Raw genomic sequence first — 13,078 nt, 5'->3', positions numbered from 1 at the left:
ATCTAGATATATCTCGAGAACTACGCTTCTGATCAAAAAATATTATAGAGCATAAATTGTAGGAAACAGAATTCTCTACAAAAAAGGTCTCTTATCATTTTGCCATAGCTCGCTTCGTTTCCGAGATATTTGCAGATATATCTCAAGGGAAGGGGCCTGACGGACATATTTCGAGATATTTCTTCTTCTTGTTGTTCTTCTTCTGCACAGCTAAGCTGGAAGTGGCATTTGCGGCTCGCACTAGTGCAGAGTTATCTCAAAGAAAGGGGCCACGGTGTTTCTGTATCTCTATTATGTTGGTGCGGCTTCGGAACTTTTAAATATCTCGATGTATCTCGAAAACTACGCTTCTGATCAAAAAATATCATAGAACATAAATTGTAGGAAACATAATTCTCTACAAAAAAGGTCTCTTAACATTTTGCCATAGCTCGCTTCGTTTCCGAGATATTTGCAGATATATCTCAAGGGAAGGGGCCTGACGGACATATTTCGAGATATTTCTTCTTCTTGTTGTTCTTCTTCTGCACAGCTAAGCTGGAAGTGGCATTTGCGGCTCGCACTAGTGCAGAGTTATCTCAAAGAAAGGGGCCACGGTGTTTCTGTATCTCTATTATGTTGGTGCGGCTTCGGAACTTTTAAATATCTCGATGTATCTCGAAAACTACGCTTCTGATCAAAAAATATCATAGAACAAAAATTGTAGGAAACATAATTCTCTACAAAAAAGGTCTCTTAACATTTTGCCATAGCTCGCTTCGTTTCCGAGATATTTGCAGATATATCTCAAGGGAAGGGGCCTGACGGACATATTTCGAGATATTTCTTCTTCTTGTTGTTCTTCTTCTGCACAGCTAAGCTGGAAGTGGCATTTGCGGCTCGCACTAGTGCAGAGTTATCTCAAAGAAAGGGGCCACGGTGTTTCTGTATCTCTATTATGTTGGTGCGGCTTCGGAACTTTTAAATATCTCGATATATCTCGAAAACTACGCTTCTGATCAAAAAATATCATAGAGCATAAATTGTAGGAAACAGAATTCTCTACAAAAAAGGTCTCTTAACATTTTGCCATAGCTCGCTTCGTTTCGGAGATATTTGCAGATATATCTCAAGGGAAGGGGCCTGACGGACATATTTCGAGATATTTCTTCTTCTTGTTGTTCTTCTTCTGCACAGCTAAGCTGGAAGTGGCATTTGCGGCTCGCACTAGTGCAGAGTTATCTCAAAGAAAGGGGCCACGGTGTTTCTGTATCCCTATTATGTTGGTGCGGCTTCGGAACTTTTAGATATCTTGATATATCTCGAGAACTACGCATCTGATCAAAAAATATCATAGAAGATAAAAAGTAGGAAACTTAATTCTCTACAAAAAAGGTCTCTTAACATTTTGCCATAGCTCGCTTCGTTTCCGAGATATTTGCAGATTTATCTCAAGGGAAGGGGCCTGACGGACATATTTCGAGATATTTCTTCTTCTTGTTGTCCTTCTTCTGCACAGCTAAGCTGGAAGTGGCATTTGCGGCTCGCACTAGTGCAGAGTTATCTCAAAGAAAGGGGCCACGGTGTTTCTGTATCTCTATTATGTTGGTGCGGCTTCGGAACTTTTAAATATCTAGATATATCTCGAGAACTACGCTTCTGATCAAAAAATATTATAGAGCATAAATTGTAGGAAACAGAATTCTCTACAAAAAAGGTCTCTTATCATTTTGCCATAGCTCGCTTCGTTTCCGAGATATTTGCAGATATATCTCAAGGGAAGGGGCCTGACGGACATATTTCGAGATATTTCTTCTTCTTGTTGTTCTTCTTCTGCACAGCTAAGCTGGAAGTGGCATTTGCGGCTCGCACTAGTGCAGAGTTATCTCAAAGAAAGGGGCCACGGTGTTTCTGTATCTCTATTATGTTGGTGCGGCTTCGGAACTTTTAAATATCTCGATGTATCTCGAAAACTACGCTTCTGATCAAAAAATATCATAGAACATAAATTGTAGGAAACATAATTCTCTACAAAAAAGGTCTCTTAACATTTTGCCATAGCTCGCTTCGTTTCCGAGATATTTGCAGATATATCTCAAGGGAAGGGGCCTGACGGACATATTTCGAGATATTTCTTCTTCTTGTTGTTCTTCTTCTGCACAGCTAAGCTGGAAGTGGCATTTGCGGCTCGCACTAGTGCAGAGTTATCTCAAAGAAAGGGGCCACGGTGTTTCTGTATCTCTATTATGTTGGTGCGGCTTCGGAACTTTTAAATATCTCGATGTATCTCGAAAACTACGCTTCTGATCAAAAAATATCATAGAACAAAAATTGTAGGAAACATAATTCTCTACAAAAAAGGTCTCTTAACATTTTGCCATAGCTCGCTTCGTTTCCGAGATATTTGCAGATATATCTCAAGGGAAGGGGCCTGACGGACATATTTCGAGATATTTCTTCTTCTTGTTGTCCTTCTTCTGCACAGCTAAGCTGGAAGTGGCATTTGCGGCTCGCACTAGTGCAGAGTTATCTCAAAGAAAGGGGCCACGGTGTTTCTGTATCTCTATTATGTTGGTGCGGCTTCGGAACTTTTAAATATCTAGATATATCTCGAGAACTACGCTTCTGATCAAAAAATATTATAGAGCATAAATTGTAGGAAACAGAATTCTCTACAAAAAAGGTCTCTTATCATTTTGCCATAGCTCGCTTCGTTTCCGAGATATTTGCAGATATATCTCAAGGGAAGGGGCCTGACGGACATATTTCGAGATATTTCTTCTTCTTGTTGTTCTTCTTCTGCACAGCTAAGCTGGAAGTGGCATTTGCGGCTCGCACTAGTGCAGAGTTATCTCAAAGAAAGGGGCCACGGTGTTTCTGTATCTCTATTATGTTGGTGCGGCTTCGGAACTTTTAAATATCTAGATATATCTCGAGAACTACGCTTCTGATCAAAAAATATTATAGAGCATAAATTGTAGGAAACAGAATTCTCTACAAAAAAGGTCTCTTATCATTTTGCCATAGCTCGCTTCGTTTCCGAGATATTTGCAGATATATCTCAAGGGAAGGGGCCTGACGGACATATTTCGAGATATTTCTTCTTCTTGTTGTTCTTCTTCAGCACAGCTAAGCTGGAAGTGGCATTTGCGGCTCGCACTAGTGCAGAGTTATCTCAAAGAAAGGGGCCACGGTGTTTCTGTATCTCTATTATGTTGGTGCGGCTTCGGAACTTTTAAATATCTCGATGTATCTCGAAAACTACGCTTCTGATCAAAAAATATCATAGAACAAAAATTGTAGGAAACATAATTCTCTACAAAAAAGGTCTCTTAACATTTTGCCATAGCTCGCTTCGTTTCCGAGATATTTGCAGATATATCTCAAGGGAAGGGGCCTGACGGACATATTTCGAGATATTTCTTCTTCTTGTTGTTCTTCTTCTGCACAGCTAAGCTGGAAGTGGCATTTACAGCTCGCAATAGTGCAGAGTTATCTCAAAGAAAGGGGCCACGGTGTTTCTGTATCTCTATTATGTTGGTGCGGCTTCGGAACTTTTAAATATCTTGATATATCTCGAGAACTACGTATCTGATCAAAAAATATCATAGAAGGTAAAAAGTAGGAAACTTAATTCTCTACAAAAAAGGTCTCTTAACATTTTGCCATAGCTCGCTTCGTTTCCGAGATATTTGCAGATTTATCTCAAGGGAAGGGGCCTGACGGACATATTTCGAGATATTTCTTCTTCTTGTTGTTCTTCTTCTGCACAGCTAAGCTGGAAGTGGCATTTGCGGCTCGCACTAGTGCAGAGTTATCTCAAAGAAAGGGGCCACGGTGTTTCTGTATCTCTATTATGTTGGTGCGGCTTCGGAACTTTTAAATATCTCGATGTATCTCGAAAACTACGCTTCTGATCACAAAATATCATAGAGCATAAATTGTAGGAAACATAATTCTCTACAAAAAAGGTCTCTTAACATTTTGCCATAGCTCGCTTCGTTTCCGAGATATTTGCAGATATATCTCAAGGGAAGGGGCCTGACGGACATATTTCGAGATATTTCTTCTTCTTGTTGTTCTTCTTCTGCACAGCTAAGCTGGAAGTGGCATTTACAGCTCGCAATAGTGCAGAGTAATCTCAAAGAAAGGGGCCACGGTGTTTCTGTATCTCTATTATGTTGGTGCGGCTTCGGAACTTTTAAATATCTTGATATATCTCGAGAACTACGCATCTGATCAAAAAATATCATAAAATATAAAAAGTAGGAAACTTAATTCTCTACAAAAAAGGTCTCTTAACATTTTGCCATAGCTCGCTTCGTTTCCGAGATATTTGCAGATTTATCTCAAGGGACGGGGCCTGACGGACATATTTCGAGATATTTCTTCTTCTTGTTGTTCTTCTTCTGCACAGCTAAGCTGGAAGTGGCATTTGCGGCTCGCACTAGTGCAGAGTTATCTCAAAGAAAGGGGCCACGGTGTTTCTGTATCCCTATTATGTTGGTGCGGCTTCGGAACTTTTAAATATCTCGATATATCTCGAAAACTACGCTTCTGATCAAAAAATATCATAGAACATAAATTGTAGGAAACATAATTCTCTACAAAAAATGTCTCTTACCATTTTGCCATAGCTCGCTTCGTTTCCGAGATATTTGCAGATTCAGCTCAAAGGAACTGGCCTGACGGACATATTTCGAGATATTTCTTCTTCTTGTTGTTCTTCCTCTGCACAGCTAAGCTGGAAGTGGCATTTGCAGCTCGCAATAGTGCAGAGTTATCTCAAAGAAAGGGGCCACGGTGTTTCTGTATCTCCATTATGTTGGTGCGGCTTCGGAACTTTTAAATATCTCGATGTATCTCGAAAACTACGCTTCTGATCAAAAAATATCATAGAATATAAATTGTAGGAAACAGAATTCTCTACAAAAAAGGTCTCTTAACATTTTGCCATAGCTCGCTTCGTTTCCGAGATATTTGCAGATATATCTCAAGGGAAGGGGCCTGACGGACATATTTCGAGATATTTCTTCTTCTTGTTGTTCTTCTTCTGCACAGCTAAGCTGGAAGTGGCATTTGCGGCTCGCACTAGTGCAGAGTTATCTCAAAGAAAGGGGCCACGGTGTTTCTGTATCTCTATTATGTTGGTGCGGCTTCGGAACTTTTAAATATCTCGATGTATCTCGAAAACTACGCTTCTGATCAAAAAATATCATAGAATATAAATTGTAGGAAACATAATTCTCTACAAAAAAGGTCTCTTAACATTTTGCCATAGCTCGCTTCGTTTCCGAGATATTTGCAGATATATCTCAAGGGAAGGGGCCTGACGGACATATTTCGAGATATTTCTTCTTCTTGTTGTTCTTCTTCTGCACAGCTAAACTGGAAGTGGCATTTCCAGCTCGCAATAGTGCAGAGTTATCTCAAAGAGAGGGGCCACGGTGTTTCTGTATCTCTATTATGTTGGTGCGGCTTCGGAACTTTTAAATATCTTGATATATCTCGAGAACTACGCATCTGATCAAAAAATATCATAGAAGATAAAAAGTAGGAAACTTAATTCTCTACAAAAAAGGTCTCTTAACATTTTGCCATAGCTCGCTTCGTTTCCGAGATATTTGCAGATTTATCTCAAGGGAAGGGGCCTGACGGACATATTTCGAGATATTTCTTCTTCTTGTTGTTCTTCTTCTGCACAGCTAAGCTGGAAGTGGCATTTGCGGCTCGCACTAGTGCAGAGTTATCTCAAAGAAAGGGGCCACGGTGTTTCTGTATCTCCATTATGTTGGTGCGGCTTCGGAACTTTTAAATATCTCGATGTATCTCGAAAACTACGCTTCTGATCAAAAAATATCATAGAATATAAATTGTAGGAAACAGAATTCTCTACAAAAAAGGTCTCTTAACATTTTGCCATAGCTCGCTTCGTTTCCGAGATATTTGCAGATATATCTCAAGGGAAGGGGCCTGACGGACATATTTCGAGATATTTCTTCTTCTTGTTGTTCTTCTTCTGCACAGCTAAGCTGGAAGTGGCATTTGCGGCTCGCACTAGTGCAGAGTTATCTCAAAGAAAGGGGCCACGGTGTTTCTGTATCTCTATTATGTTGGTGCGGCTTCGGAACTTTTAAATATCTCGATGTATCTCGAAAACTACGCTTCTGATCAAAAAATATCATAGAATATAAATTGTAGGAAACATAATTCTCTACAAAAAAGGTCTCTTAACATTTTGCCATAGCTCGCTTCGTTTCCGAGATATTTGCAGATATATCTCAAGGGAAGGGGCCTGACGGACATATTTCGAGATATTTCTTCTTCTTGTTGTTCTTCTTCTGCACAGCTAAACTGGAAGTGGCATTTCCAGCTCGCAATAGTGCAGAGTTATCTCAAAGAGAGGGGCCACGGTGTTTCTGTATCTCTATTATGTTGGTGCGGCTTCGGAACTTTTAAATATCTTGATATATCTCGAGAACTACGCATCTGATCAAAAAATATCATAGAAGATAAAAAGTAGGAAACTTAATTCTCTACAAAAAAGGTCTCTTAACATTTTGCCATAGCTCGCTTCGTTTCCGAGATATTTGCAGATTTATCTCAAGGGAAGGGGCCTGACGGACATATTTCGAGATATTTCTTCTTCTTGTTGTTCTTCTTCTGCACAGCTAAGCTGGAAGTGGCATTTGCGGCTCGCACTAGTGCAGAGTTATCTCAAAGAAAGGGGCCACGGTGTTTCTGTATCTCTATTATGTTGGTGCGGCTTCGGAACTTTTAAATATCTTGATATATCTCGAGAACTACGCATCTGATCAAAAAATATCATAGAAGATAAAAAGTAGAAAACTTAATTCTCTACAAAAAAGGTCTCTTAACATTTTGCCATAGCTCGCTTCGTTTCCGAGATATTTGCAGATTTATCTCAAGGGAAGGGGCCTGACGGACATATTTCGAGATATTTCTTCTTCTTGTTGTTCTTCTTCTGCACAGCTAAGCTGGAAGTGGCATTTACAGCTCGCAATAGTGCAGAGTTATCTCAAAGAAAGGGGCCACGGTGTTTCTGTATCTCTATTATGTTGGTGCGGCTTCGGAACTTTTAAATATCTTGATATATCTCGAGAACTACGTATCTGATCAAAAAATATCATAGAAGGTAAAAAGTAGGAAACTTAATTCTCTACAAAAAAGGTCTCTTAACATTTTGCCATAGCTCGCTTCGTTTCCGAGATATTTGCAGATTTATCTCAAGGGAAGGGGCCTGACGGACATATTTCGAGATATTTCTTCTTCTTGTTGTTCTTCTTCTGCACAGCTAAGCTGGAAGTGGCATTTGCGGCTCGCACTAGTGCAGAGTTATCTCAAAGGAAGGGGCCACGGTGTTTCTGTATCTCTATTATGTTGGTGCGGCTTCGGAACTTTTAAATATCTCGATGTATCTCGAAAACTACGCTTCTGATCACAAAATATCATAGAGCATAAATTGTAGGAAACATAATTCTCTACAAAAAAGGTCTCTTAACATTTTGCCATAGCTCGCTTCGTTTCCGAGATATTTGCAGATATATCTCAAGGGAAGGGGCCTGACGGACATATTTCGAGATATTTCTTCTTCTTGTTGTTCTTCTTCTGCACAGCTAAGCTGGAAGTGGCATTTGCGGCTCGCACTAGTGCAGAGTTATCTCAAAGAAAGGGGCCACGGTGTTTCTGTATCCCTATTATGTTGGTGCGGCTTCGGAACTTTTAAATATCTCGATATATCTCGAAAACTACGCTTCTGATCAAAAAATATCATAGAACATAAATTGTAGGAAACATAATTCTCTACAAAAAAGGTCTCTTAACATTTTGTCATAGCTCGCTTCGTTTCCGAGATATTTGCAGATATATCTCAAGGGAAGGGGCCTGACGGACATATTTCGAGATATTTCTTCTTCTTGTTGTTCTTCTTCTGCACAGCTAAACTGGAAGTGGCATTTCCAGCTCGCAATAGTGCAGAGTTATCTCAAAGAGAGGGGCCACGGTGTTTCTGTATCTCTATTATGTTGGTGCGCCATCGGAACTTTTAGATATCTTGATATATCTCGAGAACTACGCATCTGATCAAAAAATATCATAGAAGATAAAAAGTACGAAACTTAATTCTCTACAAAAAAGGTCTCTTAACATTTTGCCATAGCTCGCTTCGTTTCCGAGATATTTGCAGATTTATCTCAAGGGAAGGGGCCTGACGGACATATTTCGAGATATTTCTTCTTCTTGTTGTTCTTCTTCTGCACAGCTTAGCTGGAAGTGGCATTTGCGGCTCGCACTAGTGCAGAGTTATCTCAAAGAAAGGGGCCACGGTGTTTCTGTATCTCTATTATGTTGGTGCGGCTTCGGACCTTTTAAATATCTAGATATATCTCGAGAACTACGCTTCTGATCAAAAAATATTATAGAGCATAAATTGTAGGAAACAGAATTCTCTACAAAAAAGGTCTCTTAACATTTTGCCATAGCTCGCTTCGTTTCCGAGATATTTGCAGATTTATCTCAAGGGAAGGGGCCTGACGGACATATTTCGAGATATTTCTTCTTCTTGTTGTTCTTCTTCTGCACAGCTAAGCTGGAAGTGGCATTTGCGGCTCGCACTAGTGCAGAGTTATCTCAAAGAAAGGGGCCACGGTGTTTCTGTATCTCTATTATGTTGGTGCGGCTTCGGAACTTTTAAATATCTCGATGTATCTCGAAAACTACGCTTTTGATCACAAAATATCATAGAGCATAAATTGTAGGAAACATAATTCTCTACAAAAAAGGTCTCTTAACATTTTGCCATAGCTCGCTTCGTTTCCGAGATATTTGCAGATATATCTCAAGGGAAGGGGCCTGACGGACATATTTCGAGATATTTCTTCTTCTTGTTGTTCTTCTTCTGCACAGCTAAGCTGGAAGTGGCATTTGCGGCTCGCACTAGTGCAGAGTTATCTCAAAGAAAGGGGCCACGGTGTTTCTGTATCCCTATTATGTTGGTGCGGCTTCGGAACTTTTAAATATCTCGATATATCTCGAAAACTACGCTTCTGATCAAAAAATATTATAGAACATAAATTGTAGGAAACATAATTCTCTACAAAAAATGTCTCTTAACATTTTGCCATAGCTCGCTTCGTTTCCGAGATATTTGCAGATTCAGCTCAAAGGAACTGGCCTGACGGACATATTTCGAGATATTTCTTCTTCTTGTTGTTCTTCCTCTGCACAGCTAAGCTGGAAGTGGCATTTGCAGCTCGCAATAGTGCAGAGTTATCTCAAAGAAAGGGGCCACGGTGTTTTTGTATCTCTATTATGTTGGTGCGGCTTCGGAACTTTTAAATATCTCGATGTATCTCGAAAACTACGCTTCTGATCAAAAAATATCATAGAATATAAATTGTAGGAAACAGAATTCTCTACAAAAAAGGTCTCTTAACATTTTGCCATAGCTCGCTTCGTTTCCGAGATATTTGCAGATATATCTCAAGGGAAGGGGCCTGACGGACATATTTCGAGATATTTCTTCTTCTTGTTGTTCTTCTTCTGCACAGCTAAGCTGGAAGTGGCATTTGCGGCTCGCACTAGTGCAGAGTTATCTCAAAGAAAGGGGCCACGGTGTTTCTGTATCTCTATTATGTTGGTGCGGCTTCGGAACTTTTAAATATCTCGATATATCTCGAGAACTACGCATCTGATCAAAAAATATCATAGAAGATAAAAAGTAGGAAACTTAATTCTCTACAAAAAAGGTCTCTTAACATTTTGCCATAGCTCGCTTCGTTTCCGAGATATTTGCAGATTTATCTCAAGGGAAGGGGCCTGACGGACATATTTCGAGATATTTCTTCTTCTTGTTGTTCTTCTTCTGCACAGCTAAGCTGGAAGTGGCATTTGCGGCTCGCACTAGTGCAGAGTTATCTCAAAGAAAGGGGCCACGGTGTTTCTGTATCTCTATTATGTTGGTGCGGCTTCGGAACTTTTAAATATCTTGATATATCTCGAGAACTACGCATCTGATCAAAAAATATCATAGAAGATAAAAAGTAGAAACCTTAATTCTCTACAAAAAAGGTCTCTTAACATTTTGCCATAGCTCGCTTCGTTTCCGAGATATTTGCAGATTTATCTCAAGGGAAGGGGCCTGACGGACATATTTCGAGATATTTCTTCTTCTTGTTGTTCTTCTTCTGCACAGCTAAGCTGGAAGTGGCATTTGCGGCTCGCACTAGTGCAGAGTTATCTCAAAGAAAGGGGCCACGGTGTTTCTGTATCTCTATTATGTTGGTGCGGCTTCGGAACTTTTAAATATCTAGATATATCTCGAGAACTACGCTTCTGATCAAAAAATATTATAGAGCATAAATTGTAGGAAACAGAATTCTCTACAAAAAAGGTCTCTTAACATTTTGCCATAGCTCGCTTCGTTTCCGAGATATTTGCAGATATATCTCAAGGGAAGGGGCCTGACGGACATATTTCGAGATATTTCTTCTTCTTGTTGTTCTTCTTCTGCACAGCTAGGCTGGAAGTGGCAGTTGCGGCTCGCACTAGTGCAGAGTTATCTCAAAGAAAGGGGCCACGGTGTTTCTGTATCTCTATTATGTTGGTGCGGCTTCGGAACTTTTAAATATCTCGATGTATCTCGAAAACTACGCTTCTGATCAAAAAATATCATAGAACATAAATTGTAGGAAACATAATTCTCTACAAAAAAGGTCTCTTAACATTTTGCCATAGCTCGCTTCGTTTCCGAGATATTTGCAGATATATCTCAAGGGAAGGGGCCTGACGGACATATTTCGAGATATTTCTTCTTCTTGTTGTTCTTCTTCTGCACAGCTAAGCTGGAAGTGGCATTTGCGGCTCGCACTAGTGCAGAGTTATCTCAAAGAAAGGGGCCACGGTGTTTCTGTATCTCTATTATGTTGGTGCGGCTTCGGAACTTTTAAATATCTCGATGTATCTCGAAAACTACGCTTCTGATCAAAAAATATCATAGAACATAAATTGTAGGAAACATAATTCTCTACAAAAAAGGTCTCTTAACATTTTGCCATAGCTCGCTTCGTTTCCGAGATATTTGCAGATTTATCTCAAGGGAAGGGGCCTGACGGACATATTTCGAGATATTTCTTCTTCTTGTTGTTCTTCTTCTGCACAGCTAAGCTGGAAGTGGCATTTGCGGCTCCCACTAGTGCAGAGTTATCTCAAAGAAAGGGGCCACGGTGTTTCTGTATCTCTATTATGTTGGTGCGGCTTCGGAACTTTTAAATATCTCGATGTATCTCGAAAACTACGCTTCTGATCACAAAATATCATACTGCATAAATTGTAGGAAACATAATTCTCTACAAAAAAGGTCTCTTAACATTTTGCCATAGCTCGCTTCGTTTCCGAGATATTTGCAGATATATCTCAAGGGAAGGGGCCTGACGGACATATTTCGAGATATTTCTTCTTCTTGTTGTTCTTCTTCTGCACAGCTAAGCTGGAAGTGGCATTTGCGGCTCGCACTAGTGCAGAGTTATCTCAAAGAAAGGGGCCACGGTGTTTCTGTATCTCTATTATGTTGGTGCGGCTTCGGAACTTTTAAATATCTCGATGTATCTCGAAAACTACGCTTCTGATCAAAAAATATCATAGAATATAAATTGTAGGAAACATAATTCTCTACAAAAAAGGTCTCTTAACATTTTGCCATAGCTCGCTTCGTTTCCGAGATATTTGCAGATATATCTCAAGGGAAGGGGCCTGACGGACATATTTCGAGATATTTCTTCTTCTTGTTGTTCTTCTTCTGCACAGCTAAACTGGAAGTGGCATTTCCAGCTCGCAATAGTGCAGAGTTATCTCAAAGAGAGGGGCCACGGTGTTTCTGTATCTCTATTATGTTGGTGCGGCTTCGGAACTTTTAAATATCTTGATATATCTCGAGAACTACGCATCTGATCAAAAAATATCATAGAAGATAAAAAGTAGGAAACTTAATTCTCTACAAAAAAGGTCTCTTAACATTTTGCCATAGCTCGCTTCGTTTCCGAGATATTTGCAGATTTATCTCAAGGGAAGGGGCCTGACGGACATATTTCGAGATATTTCTTCTTCTTGTTGTTCTTCTTCTGCACAGCTAAGCTGGAAGTGGCATTTGCGGCTCGCACTAGTGCAGAGTTATCTCAAAGAAAGGGGCCACGGTGTTTCTGTATCTCTATTATGTTGGTGCGGCTTCGCAACTTTTAAATATCTTGATATATCTCGAGAACTACGCATCTGATCAAAAAATATCATAGAAGATAAAAAGTAGAAAACTTAATTCTCTACAAAAAAGGTCTCTTAACATTTTGCCATAGCTCGCTTCGTTTCCGAGATATTTGCAGATTTATCTCAAGGGAAGGGGCCTGACGGACATATTTCGAGATATTTCTTCTTCTTGTTGTTCTTCTTCTGCACAGCTAAGCTGGAAGTGGCATTTACAGCTCGCAATAGTGCAGAGTTATCTCAAAGAAAGGGGCCACGGTGTTTCTGTATCTCTATTATGTTGGTGCGGCTTCGGAACTTTTAAATATCTTGATATATCTCGAGAACTACGTATCTGATCAAAAAATATCATAGAAGGTAAAAAGTAGGAAACTTAATTCTCTACAAAAATGGTCTCTTAACATTTTGCCATAGCTCGCTTCGTTTCCGAGATATTTGCAGATTTATCTCAAGGGAAGGGGCCTGACGGACATATTTCGAGATATTTCTTCTTCTTGTTGTTCTTCTTCTGCACAGCTAAGCTGGAAGTGGCATTTGCGGCTCGCACTAGTGCAGAGTTATCTCAAAGAAAGGGGCCACGGTGTTTCTGTATCTCTATTATGTTGGTGCGGCTTCGGAACTTTTAAATATCTCGATGTATCTCGAAAACTACGCTTCTGATCACAAAATATCATAGAGCATAAATTGTAGGAAACATAATTCTCTACAAAAAAGGTCTCTTAACATTTTGCCATAGCTCGCTTCGTTTCCGAGATATTTGCAGATATATCTCAAGGGAAGGGGCCTGACGGACATATTTCGAGATATTTCTTCTTCTTGTTGTTCT

The sequence above is a fragment of the Osmia lignaria genome, unplaced genomic scaffold, assembly GCF_051020975.1.
Source record: "Osmia lignaria lignaria isolate PbOS001 unplaced genomic scaffold, iyOsmLign1 scaffold0007, whole genome shotgun sequence".
In the NCBI taxonomy this organism is placed as follows: Eukaryota; Metazoa; Arthropoda; class Insecta; order Hymenoptera; family Megachilidae; genus Osmia; species Osmia lignaria.
The sequence above is the reverse complement of the archived record's forward strand: the minus strand, read 5'-3'. Positions refer to the sequence as shown.